The sequence below is a fragment of the Panthera leo genome, chromosome B3, assembly GCF_018350215.1.
Source record: "Panthera leo isolate Ple1 chromosome B3, P.leo_Ple1_pat1.1, whole genome shotgun sequence".
Lineage (NCBI taxonomy): Eukaryota > Metazoa > Chordata > Mammalia > Carnivora > Felidae > Panthera > Panthera leo.
The window spans coordinates 31,760,391-31,773,862 of record NC_056684.1 but is presented as its reverse complement, the minus strand read 5'-3'; the positions used below and the strand labels follow the sequence as shown (position 1 = coordinate 31,773,862).

Below are 13,472 nucleotides of genomic sequence, written 5' to 3'. Positions count from 1 at the left end.
CGGGCCTCGAACCCACGAACCGTGAGATCATGACCTGAGCTGAAATCAAGAGTGGGTCGCTCAACCAGCTGAGCCACCCAGGGACCCCAGGACTTATCATTTATTTTTAAAGATACTATCTATAAAAAATAAACTAGGAGCGGGGCTCCCGGGGGCTCAGTTGTTTGAGCATCCGACTTCAGCTCAGGTCATGATCTCACAGATTGTGAGTTCAAGCCCAGCGTCAGGCTCTGTGCTGACAGTTCAGAGCCTGGAGCCTGCTTCGGATTCTGTGTCTCCCTCTCTCTCTGCTCCTCCCCTGCTCACACTCTGTCTCTCTCTCAAAAATAAATACATATATAAAAAAAAGATTTTTTTTTTTAATAAATAAATAAACTAGGGGCGCCTGGGTGGCTCAGTCAGTTAAGCATCCAACTTCGGTACAGGTCATGATCTCACAATTCACGAGTTCAAGGCCTGAGTCAGGCTCTGTGCTGACAGCTCAGGGCCTGGAGCCTGCTTCTGATTCTGTCTCCCTGTCTCTGCCCCTCCCCCACTTGTGCTCTGTCTCTGTCTCTCACGCTCTCTCTCTCTCTCAAAAAAATAAATAAAAACATTTAAAAATGTTTCTAAAATAAAAAAATAAACTAAGTTACAGTTGTGTTTGTTCCTTGTAGAACACTGAGGAAAAGGAGAAAGAGGAAAAATTAAAATCTCCTGAGTCTTTAATGTTGAGTGAAAAAAGCCGGACCCAGAAGACTCCATGCTGTCGGACTCCACTCGAGTCAAGCACAAGAATCGGCTAAATGAACGTGTGGTGTTAGAAGTGGTTCTCTTGTGGGGTAATGACTGGGAGAAGGCATGAGAGAACTTTCTGGGGTGCTAGAAATGTTCTCTGTCCTGATCTGTGTGTTCACACGTGTGAAAATTCACCTGAGCCATGAATTTGTGATATTTGCGTTTTAGGGAATATAAGTTACCGTGATAAAAATGTAAAGGAAAAAAAAAAAAGTCGTCTTTTCTAACAGATTCTTTTTCCTATAAAAAACAACAGGCCTTTACAAAGAGGACACAGCCTCACTAAGTAGGAGTTAAACCTGACTCAAGCTAGGTGCTGCTCCCTGCTCCTAAGGTGGAGGGAGAAGGAAGTCCCTGGGTCAAGGGACAGCGCATAGTCACTGGGGCACAGCATGGGCCACCCTGACCCCACACCGAGAATGGGGAGGAGTACTGGAAGCCTGGGCCCCCCAGAAACTGTGCGGGGCACTGACACCTGGCAGGGAAGAGGCCGCAGTTCCCTCAGCAGGTCCCAGCAGTGGTGACAGCATCGCCACACCCAAACATCTGTCCGGCTGGCTCTGGTGGCAGCCGGCAGACTCTCACTGTAGTCGGGACTGCTGAATGTGGTCCTGGCTTTTATCAAAACCTGCTGGGTATCCAGGATGGGGCTGCCCAGGCACAAATGCTCACAGATTGGGTTTTTTTGGAGATTGTCCAACTAAGGACTCCACACGCAAGGCAGAGACCGGAAACTCACTTTTCCAGCATCCCTGGAATGCAGGGCACCCTGCCTGGGATGCAAGCAGATAGCTGGGGCTCCCCAGTCAGGCGTCCCCTCATGAAATTTTGGTTGAGCAGGTAGTGACACGAAGAGGGGAGGGCCACATGAAACCCGCTATGGCACATGATGGCAGAGACCCTCAGCCAGGGCCAGCTGCAGCACGGGAGACCCGTGCGGGTCAGGGGGTGGCCACCGAGGCAGCTCTGGGATGGGATTCGGGTGACGTTCCTGACACCCGATTCTCCACCCTCCCCGAGAGTCTGTGAACTACATAGTATCTCTTGATAAACTCTCCCCTAGGAAATATTAGCCGGAGTGAATTCTGTTCTTGATAACTAGGAACTCTGAATGATACAATAACATACAATGATATTGCTAAAAGTCTGTTACAGGTTCAACCAGAGAATCAGAACTAGTAGGAGGCGCGTAAGGGATTGGTTTATGCAACGTGGGGCTGGCTGGGCAAGTCTGAAATCCACAGGTGGTGCCGTTAGAAGCGCAGGCGGGACTCTGCACCAGCGGAAGCTGCAGCCCAGCCCACGGGTGGAATTTCTTCCCCTTCAGGGGCATCTCAGCTCTTAAGGCCCTTCAACTGGTTGAACCAGGTCCACCCAGATTGTCTAGGGTGATCTTCTTTACTTAAAGTCAACCGATTATGGATCTAAATCACATCTACAAACTGCCTTCACAGCAGCACCTACATTCGTGCTTGAATAACTGAGGACGGCAGCCTCACTAGGCTAACATCTGCAACTGACCATCATGTTACTACAAAGCTTATAGGGGAAAATAGCAGTCCTCTGCTCCGGCCCTCGCAACTTTTGATGCCATTTCCCAGAGGGGAATGGCACTCTCTTCTCAACACAGTCAAACTCATCGGGTCCAGGCTGGGTACTTGGTAAGCCCTCCTAATCTGGAGACTCGCATCCTCAAATTTCTGGACACGTTCTTGTACAGTTTATTTAAGAATTTCCCCCTCCATTTCCTCCCTTCTCTATTTCTGGAACTCCCGTTCATCATATAGGAACTTCCTGGATTTACCTGCTGCTGATTTTTTCTTTTCTCTTCCATGTCTTCTCATCCCACCTAATGAGAGATTCCCTGCTCTCGCTTCCAACCCCTCCACTGGATTATGGACACAATATGGACATAACAGATCCTCAAAACTCTCTAAAGATATTAATCATACAGTTGTTGTTTAGTTGTTTGGGGTTTTTGTGTGTTTGGGGGTTTTTGTTTTCTTTTGCTCTCTGTATTGTCCCTGTTTCCTCTGGGTTCCTTTTTCTGTTTGTTTTGGACCCTGTCTTTCATGTTAGAAGTTTCCTGAAATGCCTACCAATTTGGGGCAGTCTGCTAGAAGTCCTGCAGAACCCAGAAGGCTGGCAAGTTTGGAGCACGTTAGTGGCACTCGTCCCGCTGTGGCAGCCTCATCAGGAAGGACTCTGACAGATCTCCAAAGTCAGCGGCTACATGACTCTTCACTTAGGCTGGTCATTTGCCCTGAGGAACAATCTTCCACGTTTTCGGTATGGAACCTCTCACGTGCCTCGCCATGGCTGATGTCGCTAGAGAACAAACCTCACCACACTGACCCAGAAGCCCTTCAGGGGGGTCTGTGCACATAGCTATGGTCATCGGGTTTGCACAGTTTCGTGTCCTACTGCATTTGCACCAAAACTGGCATTCGTACTTTCCATGTATTATTCAATGCTCCTGAACTATCTCTTAGAAAAGCCACATCACACGCTGTGATTGGGCTTATCTGTGCCTTACTCTTTTAAGTTCAAAACTCTAAGGTTCGAGGTCAACTTGGGTGGTCGGGTGGGACCAGACCGTGGTGGGGACAGGTGTATTGATTTGTTCCCACACCTGTAGTGTTCCACTCCTCTATTCCAGGCACTGGGCTAGGTGACGACACAGAGGGGAGGGACACACGGGCGCTGTCCTCATGGAGGGTACAGTCCAGGGGAGCAGCACGAAATCGAGGCCGCAGGGAGGCTTCCAGCCTCCGAGGAGAAGGATGAAGTTCAGGGGCCCCCAAGGGTGGGAGTGGGAGAAGATGAGAACCCCAGGAAGAGGACAAAGAAGGAGCATGTACAGAAGGCTGGCAAGAGGCAGGAGAGGGCCACATCTCCAGGGGAGAGCGGATAGGCTCAGCCAGAGCTGGCACTTCTCATTCCTGTCAGTTTTTGTGCCGTCTGTGTCCTGTACCCCGAACTGCCTTACTGAGGCCAGCTGAGGGCACCATCCACAGTCTGCTGGGCTCTTGTCCATCGTGCACTCTCCAAGGCAGCCGTCGAAGGATCATTCTAGAGAACAAATGACGCATGGAACAGAGGGAGTTAGATCGCAGCTCGGAATGAAACCGGCCCGGACTAGGGCGCCACCTCTTACCGACTGGCTACCCTGAGACACGGATGCATCTCTGAGGGTCCACCTCTGTCCAATGAGTTGGACCCCCGATAGGGTCCAACTGGAAGTCGGGGGACACTGTCTTCGGAACCCTGCCCACAGGCCTTGCGCTCCATGACTCCTGGGTGTGGACCTCCCCCTGGAGAAGCGCGTCCATGGGGAAAGGGCACCTGGACAGGGCCTGGATGGGGCAGCACCCTCCTCAGCTGATCTCAGGGTGCCTGGGCCAACTAAGGGGAACCTGCTCAGGTGGCGAGCAGCAGAGGGAAGAGAGCCCAGGTAGGAGATACGGTCAGGAGAGTGGGGAGCAGGCCCAGAGCCTGGGTGGAGGGGACTGAGGGAGTGGGGCAAGGCCAATGGGGACAGGAGGGAAATGGGCTCCACAGAAAGTTCCACACTATGCCTGGCAATGATGAGCAGGGCTCGGGACGACAGTGGGGAGAGACAGTTGCGAGAAGGAAAGTGACGCCCTAGGCACCGTGTCTCACCACACTGCACTCCTATAAGAGTGAAGAACTTGGCCCCCCGTGAGCAGGACATGGCCTTGTCCAACTACCTACAGCTCACTCCCCAGGCCACCCACATCCCTCGCATCCCAGTACCCTGGCCCACTGCTCCAGAATCTCCCATGGCCCCTGTCAACACACTGCTAAGGGGAAACAAACGAGACCAGTGCCCAACAGAAGTAGAGAGGTGTGCTCCCAGGCCCCCTGCCTCACAAGCATCTGGATTTGGGAACATTGAGAAGATCCTGGTTTTCCATTTCTACCCCTGGGCAAGCCCCATAACTTTCCACATGCGTGTCCTAGAACATACTGGACATTTCCTGTGTGCAGAGTACCTTACGTGCATTATTCCGCTTATTCGTCATCTCACCACGAGGTAGGTCCTAATAGTTTCCCTGTGTTAGAGATGAGGAAACCAAAGCGTAGACAGGATGGGTATCTGCCTGAAGTTACAACACTAACCAGAGGCACAGCTGAGATCAAAACCCAGGTGGTCCCTTGGGGAGCTCCGTCCTTGGGGAGGGACTCCCTTGGGGAGACTGGTCCCTTGGCTCCGTGACCTCAAGGTTGTGAGTTCAAGCCCCACACTGGGTGTGGAGCCTACTTTAAAAAAAATCCCAGGGGGTCCTTCTCCCAGACCTGGACTCTCAGTCCCCTTGCCATGCTGCTGAGAAGGCCTAAGGGAACCAAATGAAGGCAAATGATAAGCACTCTGTGACTCTGTGTCACTCTGTGCCTGTAGGCCAGTGACCAGTGCCCCTAAACTGAACAGGCTGAGACCTGTGAGAAAGGCCCTTAGGTATCATTTCTTTGGTCTCCCCTTATAGAGAGAAGAATACCGAGATCCAGAGAGGGGCAGAGACCTGCCCTGAGTCACTAGAACAAAGCAGAAACAGAGGCAGGCCTGAAGCCAGGCCTTGAGCCCACCCACCCAACCGCAAAGCTACAGGGACCCAAATCAAGAGTGGCCATTTGGAGAGGCATGGCTGGTTCCTACCCCCAGCCTGTGTGAGGCTAACTCAGCGATCACTGCAGACTTTCACATAGTAGGCACCTGGCTGATGACAGATGGGAAGTCCGGAGAGGAAGAGGAGGTTTGAGAAGGCCTTCATGCACTAGGCCTTGAAGAAACTCAAAACAAAAGAATTTCACCTTGAACCCCAATCCTCGTCATTCCTCCTCAGCTGGCCCCGATCTGGAGCCAAGATTCAACATGGCTGACTCAGAAGGAGCCCTGGGTCTCTTGAGTGAGGTCTGTGGTCAGGCCACTCTGGACTCACTCCAAGATCTTGGCAAATCAGGTCACCACCCAACCCGGAATGTCAACTTCTCCCTGTCCCCACACAAGCTCTCTGGACTGCCTTGACAACCCCTACCACTATACCACACCACAAGGTCCATCCCAGCCAAGGCCAGCACCCCCCACATATCCCCACCCTGCACCCAACACCTTCCCAGATGACAAAGATCAATCATAATAGACTTTCAACAAAACTACAGCCCATTGGATAAAAATGTATATGTCAGAAAGCACACACAAGCCATGGAGAACATTTCATGACAACAATCTACGCTATATCTTATATTTTACATTGGACAATATAACTTCTCTCCGTTTTTTTCAGAATCTTATCTGCTGGCAAACGAAAGATATATTTAAAACACACCAACAAGAGACAGAAAGTAGAGGGGATAATATCTACAAGGTATGAAGTTTCTTTTTGGGGTGATGAACATGAAAATGTTCTAGAATTGATTATGGTGGTTGTTGTATAACTCTGCAAATATACTAAAAAATGCTGGGTTATGCCTTTTAAGTGGATGAATTGTGTGGTATGTGAATTATATCTCAATAAAGCTGTTACCACACACACGCAAACTGTTGTCCTCCTGACCCCTTCTGTTACGTTTGGCAGCCCATAGATCACCCATGACAGTGAATGTTGTCCCTATACAGTCACTTGACCCAGGATTCACATAGTGTTGGACCATTTTCAACAAACTTAGAGCAGTAGGGGCGCCTGGGTGGCTTAGTCGACTGGGCGTCCGACTTCCACTCAGGTCATGACCTCACGGTTTGGTTTGTGAGTTCGAGCCCCGTGTTGGGCTCTGTGCTGACAGCTCAGAGCCTGGAGCCTGCTTTGGATTCTGTGTCTCCCTCTCTCTCTGCCTCTCCCCCACTCATGCTCTGTCTCTGTCTCAAAAATAAATAAAAACTTAAAAAAAAAAAACAACTTAGAGCAGTAGTTTTTTAGCAAAATAAATAAATAAATAAATAAAATACATATATCTACACGCACACACACACACACACATGTGTATATACATATATATTTGCACTTATCAAGAGTGGTTACTGCTCTCCCAGAAGGAGGGACCACTGCCCCAACCAGGCATGAACTTTCTGATAAAGAGAGTTTAGAGGGAGCTGTTTTGCCTCACTGATGACCTTGAGCCTGGAATGACATCAGTCGGGGAAGGTCATGTCTCACAGGCAGCACTGGGGCAATGAGCTTCCACAAAAAAAAAAAAAAGAACAGAACAGAAAAGAAAAGCAATCAACTTGTTTTCCTTCACAGAATTGCAGAACCAAGGTAAAATTCACGAATTCCTGACTTAGAGCCAAGTACTTTGAGTGGCCCCCACATTCCTCTATGAGGAAGGTTTTGCTGGAGGCTTCTGAGACAGAAGCTTCTTCTCTTTCCTGAACAAACTTCTAGAAGCACATCGTCTTCCCTGGACAAGCTGAATATGTTGTCTATTGCTGCTTAACCAACTGTTCCAAAACTGTGGCTTAAAACAACAAATGTTTGTTACCTCAGTTTCCATGGGCCGGGGATCCAGGAGTAGCTTCTGCTGGGTGGCTGCAGCTCAGGGTCTCTCACGAGGGGCTGCTGTCACCTGAGGTCCGGCCGGGGCTGAGGACCAACTGCCAAGCTCACTGGATTAAAGTGGCCCTGCTTCAAGACCTTTCAGTGGCCACTGGCAGGGGGCATGGTTCTCCCTGGCTGTTGGTCAGAGGCCTCCATTGTCCACCTCGTGGGCCTCTTCCTGGGCTTTTAGGGCCTACTCACTTCTGCTTTTTTCTAGGTGTTGGAAGAGCACTCAAGGAGAAGGGAACTTGGCTCCACCTTTTAAAGGAAGTGTCAGGGCACTCGTGGGCATATTTGAATCTGCACGGAGGAAGCCTGCAGCCCCGGAGATGTTTGGCAACCATCCTGGAATTACAACGGGGGGTTTCATAGAAAGGTGTCGAGAAGCCAGACCTACTTTGAGACTTTCCAGGACGTAAGCTGATGAGTCCTCTTATACTTTCAGCCGGTTTGAGTTGGGGTTTCTGCTGTTTGGAATCGAATAGCTCCTGATGGCCTTGTAGAAACGGAGAAGACAGTACAGAGTCATAGGGTCCACAAGGGCAAGCACGCCCACAGCCTAGAAGGGACCCAGGATATTGCCCACCCACTCACGAGGCTGCCCTGAGCAGAGGGGCCGGCGGGCTCTTACCTAAGTGACAACTAGCCCAGGAGGAGGCTGATGAGGAGACTCGGTTCAGGAGAAACTCTGGGACAGTCACACAGACAGCATTTTCTCATTTTGCTTCCCTATGAGAATGCTTAAATGTCAGATTTTTGAGCTCAAACCAAAGCCCGGAAGACACACTAATCGGGCCCCAGAAATGAGACAGGTTCGTGCATTCAGGTTTGCATGGGTCTCACACCCTCCGCACTACACCAGGTCGCTCTGGACGTGCCTCCCTACGCCTTCGACCTCCGACTCAGACAAACACCCACAAGTAGCGGGAAAAGCGTCAACAATTTTAAGAGTCTGCCAAATATGTGGTCAAGTTTCATATCTACCCCCTACCAGCTCTGGGGCCCTTGGCAAATGCTCAGGCCCCTCATCTGCTCATGGAAAAATCAGCACCCACCTCACCCCGACTTCTCTGATGGGTGAGGCTGGACCAGTGAGCGGGAGCCAGAGTCCTTCCTGGCTCTCTCGGGAGGGCTGGCCGGCGCTTACAAAGCCCACATCCCCTCCCCCCCCTCCTGCTTCCCGCATTCCGTAGCCTCCCTGTAGTCCTCAGAGTGGAGCTAGTACACATTTAGATCCATCTAGAATGTTGTCTGTGACCAAGATGGTGATTATATCGACTGGGATCAGATTCAGATGGATAAGCAGCAAATCCAAAGTACAGGCTTACCCAAGATAGGAGCGTATTCTCTCCCACAGAAAGGGAGCCTCGAGGTACCACACAAGTCCAAGTACATCTCATTGGCTGCACCTGACCGCACGAGTGCACCTAGCTACGGGGAGGCTGGGAAATGCAGTTTTCCCTTTGGTGACAACATGGCCAGCTAGCAGTCTTGGTCACAGTAAGTTAGGCCAAGTCAGGAAAGAACAGGAAGGGAGCCTGGTCCTTCTACCCACTTTCTCCAAGAGTGAAGCCAAGAACCTGACCCTGTCTGACATCTGGGTCTATCGTTCAATCCCTGCAAAATCTGCAGGGAGCAAGAATGCTCCTGGAACCCCAGATGGCCCCCAGCGCGGGGTCTGAGACAGACTAGCTGACCAATACTCGCACTCCTGTGGAAGACACTTTTGTAAGGGGGCTCCCCGTCTCATGAGAAGCCCCTCTCCTCTGGAAAAGACCCTCAAAACAGAGGTGAGTCCCAAGTAACCCTCCCCTCTGGTCACAGATGACAGTTCTCCTTGAGTATCAGTTGACACAGACCGGGCCATTCATGAACATTCTGAAGTTCAAGTGAGGAAACAGCATCAGTCTTCCGATAGTGGCCAAATGCTGAGATAGAAGGCCATGTTCTGTCCACCCAGAGGGGAAAAAGCCAACAGGCAGGACGAAGCCAGAGCCAGAGCAACTCAGAGAATAGCACCACAGAGAACACTAGTCACAGCCGGGACTTGGCTCCTGTTCCCAGGGCCCTAGAGGCCCAGCTACTCCTCTGGCCTTCTGGTAAACCCCCAGTCTGCATCATCTAACTCCAGCTGGCTTTCTGTCACTTGCCATCAAGGACTGTGACTACCCCAGTCACCTTTCCCTTTCCAGCAGGGAAGAGCTCCGTGTCCGTACCACATTTAATTGTAGAATAGTATTAGCTAGAATTCTTGCAGTAGCAAGTGGCAAAAATCCAGCTCAAACAGGCTTCAACAAAAATAAATACACAAATAAATAAAAATTCATTGACATAAATTTGAAAAGTCAAGGTAAAAAGCTGGTGATCCAATAGTACTCCAGGGCTCATACACTCTCTAACTCTCTTCCTGTCTCTTGCCTCTCCTTTCATGCATCCTGGCCACAGGCTAAATCAAGAGTTGGATGCTGAACCAACTGAGCCACCCAGACGCCCCAGTAATACACGTGTGCGTCGTGAAACGGGCAAAGGCTTTGGAGCCGGATGAATGTGGGTTCCAATCCAAGTGCGGCCTTGAGCAAGCTACTTGAGCCTTAACTTTCTTATCTTTAAAATGGGGAATCAGGGGCACCTGGGTGGCGCAGTCGGTTAAGCGTCCGACTTCGGCTCAGGTCATGATCTCGCGGTCCGTGAGTTCGAGCCCCGCGTCCGGCTCTGTGCTGACCGCTCAGAGCCTGGAGCCTGTTTCAGATTCTGTGTCTCCCTCTCTCTCTGACCCTCCCCCGTTCATGCTCTGTCTCTCTCTGTCTCAAAAATAAAGAAACGTTAAAAAAAAAATTTAAGTAGCAAAATGCAACTCAAAACTTTATTATTGTTAACACTAAATTCCTTTTGCTGTTCACTGTTCTTTATTCTCCTCACCCCCCCCCTTTTTTTTTTTTGGCCTTGGGAGGGGTCATGTGGCCATTTGTGGGTCATGAGATCTTCCCAGGAAGAAATGACAACATCTGTCCTCCCCACCCAGGCTGGCCATCACATAACCAGGGTTTATAAAGACTGAGTGTTTGTGCCCTGAAGGAAAGGGGATCCCACTTGGGGAACTTTTGGTGGATCCTGGGCTAGTCCTTCTAACCAGAGAGAATGAAATGAAGGAAAATATGGGACTGACTTGACAGAACTTTTGAGGTGGCAGTAAAGTAGGGTGGGGGTGGGAGGAAGACAGGACCCGGAAGCCAAGGGCCCAGAGCCCTTAGCAAAGGAGGGTTCCCAGTTTGGGGGTCCCTGCAAAAGGCACCTCTGAGGGCTGGCCCCAGATGCCTCTCATCACAACCCTCCTAGAAGAACTTATTCCTCTTGGGCTGAGGACTGGGCACATGGACTCCCCGTGGGTGAGCTCAAGCCTGAACCCTAATCTTCACTCAGCGACAGTGTGGCCCCTCCCTGCTCCTATAAGACCCCATGACCCCACAAGTCCAGAGGAGCCCCTGCACCCCAACTTAAGGGGTTGAGTAACACTTCCTGAAGAAGTAAAAGAAGACATAAAAAATAAAATTTAACAAAAGGAAGTAAAAGAAGACACTATACCTCCCTCCCCCTGTCACCATCACTGTCTCCATCCTGTCCCCTGAGACTTTCCTGTGCCCCATCACCAGCCCCACCCCCTCATCCTCACTGACGCCTGCCTCCTGCTTCACCCTAAGACAAAAAGCTGTTTGTAGGACCTCTGCAAGCCCTGGCATTTCTGTTTCTGACAGCTCTGCCCTATATCAGTGCAAACATATTAAAACATTAAAAACCTGCTGTAATATTTTTGAAAGGATATTTATAATTTTGCTCTTGAAACCGTTTGGCTAGGAGTAACTGATTTAAATTACAATTGGGAATTCTCGTAAAACCCAGCCCACACATTCCTTCAAATGTAATAAAAATTTTATGCATACTAAATTTAACAATTAATGAGGTTGATATAATGTTACAGTTGGACATTTGATTAAGAATTTATTGATTTCAATTTTGCAGTATTCTTATTTTAGAGCCAATCTTTTTTTTTTTTTTCCTGTCAAATATTCAAATGGTCCCTTTGGAGGCTCGGACCATGGGTTCCTCTGACGGGCAACATTGAAGTAACCTGGGCCGGCGGGTCTTCCCTAACTTCCACCCAAAGCATACAACCCTTCACATGCACGCACACACACACACACACACACACACACACACACGCCCTAAGGACAAACATCGCCTTGGCTGGACTGTGGAGGCAGGGTCCAGCTCCAGATCAGGAAGACAACGGAACCAATTAAGAGCAGGGCAGGAAGCAATGTCATGTCCCGTCATGCCCTGTCATGTGAGAAAGGACTTCTTTACTGCCACCAGCGGCTGGAGCTGCTGAGGGCACAGAGGCTGACACAAGCCAGCCTCAGAGGGTGGCACAGGCACTTTGTCCCTCCTGAGGGTGGTGGGTACTGGAGGCAAACGAATTTGGGGACTACAGAGACAGGTGGATGCAGGGGCCAGAGGGCTGTGAGAAGCTTCTCCATGGCACCAGGGCAGCGCACCACCAGGAGGGCGGGAAATGTAGACACAGTGGCACAGACAGAGGGTGATGAGATAGGGCAGAGAGCAAATGGCTGAGAAGAAGCCGGCATGAAGGCAGGGAGAAAAGTGGAAAGAGGGCTGGTTTGAGTGCCAGTACTCAGGGGAACGGAAGCAGGATCTCTTAGGATTGTGGGAGCCCTGGGACAGCAGCAGCAGCAGCCAGGTGTCAGGGCCAGCCCAGAGATGGGGGGCAGGGGCACCAATTCCTCTGAGAGTCCTTGTTTGTTAGGTCACCAAAGCCTTCTGGGGGCAGAGGGGACTGAAGGGGCATCTGTGCTTGGCAAGAACCTCCCGCAGCACCCCGGCCTCCCCTCGGAAGCGGAGGGAGGGGATGGGCTGAGGCAGAGAAAGGCCACTTCGGGCTCACTCCGCTGTCACCGGGCCGTGTCCAGGTATCCCCTGCATACCAGCCGCCGCCACCTTCGCCCCAGCCTGTCAGTGCCTCTGAAGTTACACTTTGTGCCACTAGGTGGAGCCAAAGCCCATGGCAAGGGCCTTGGGCTGGGCTGGGACACCCAAGCTGCCTGGGTTTACGACGATGATGGGCTCGGGAGGCAGAGGACCGAGAGAAAGGGGCTAAGTCTGGACCCTACAGCGGGGCCAGCGAGGGGACGGGACAGCCAGCCCCAGCCCAGGGTGGACTTATTGGGGCTACAAAGTCTGCCTCAGCAGTAAAGGCTAAATAGTCCCAGAGCGGACAGGGAGGAGGGCGCACGTGAAGAAGGTGCCGCCCCCAGACAGGGTGATCTCGAGAGCGGGCACTGACCGGGTACACGCTTGGCTCTGCGTCAGGCACCCAGGTCGCCATCCCTTCCAGCACCCACAAGAGCGGAGGAGAGGCCCAGGATTCCGCGAACAAGCGCAGGTGACCCAGCATCGCAAAGTGTCCACTGCCGCGGCTGCAGGTGGAGGCGGGGCGGGGCTTGGGCCGAGAGGCTCCGCATTGGACGTGGGGGTTGCTGGGGCTCTCCGATTGGCTGGGGGTGAGGGGCGGGGCCAGGGCGGAGCTGAGAGACAAAAACCTGGATAAAGACTGCATGGGGAAGGGCAACAGACCTGGCGCAGGTGTTGCGCGTTCCTTTTTTAGGCCAGGACCCGAGCTGCAGAGCTGATCCGGCATCCTGAGTAAGCATTGGCCATGTTGTCCCCAGGCACAGGTGTGCCGTGGGAGACCAAGTTCCAGGCTCCCTCGGGTAGCCTTGGCAGCTCCATAACTCAGACTCCCCCTATTGGGGGGCCTCCGGGACAGCCTGAGTTCAGAACTCTTGCTGCCCCTCCCCGTGGTCTAACCTCCCACCAGCCAAACCAGGTCGGTGTCCAGACCTTCTCCAACCCACTCGCCCCCTCTCACCAACAGCCAAGCCCTCCCTTTACTTTCATCTTTCCTTTTAAATAAGTCTCTTCCCAGATTCCATCAGCGCTCAGCACAGGGCCTCCCCTCCCCCAGTAATGCCTCAGAAGATCCCCCCACCCTTGTGTGGTGGCCCCTTCAATAGGAGGAAAGCGGGGCAGGGAGCAACAAGGCCACGTGGTTGCCATGAGTGCCTT

General features: G+C 51.6%; 1 long non-coding RNA gene across 1 annotated transcript; it reads right to left on the bottom strand.

Moving 5' to 3' along the window:
* Window positions 1-2,925: 2,925 nt before the first annotated feature.
* Window positions 2,926-12,797, bottom strand: LOC122221803. The gene is made up of 4 exons (XR_006203444.1): window positions 12,691-12,797; window positions 7,963-8,060; window positions 7,276-7,827; window positions 2,926-3,849 (listed from the first exon to the last, which is right to left on the bottom strand). It is a non-coding gene; the product is annotated as an uncharacterized LOC122221803 (long non-coding RNA).
* Between the last annotated feature and the right edge of the window lie 675 nt (window positions 12,798-13,472).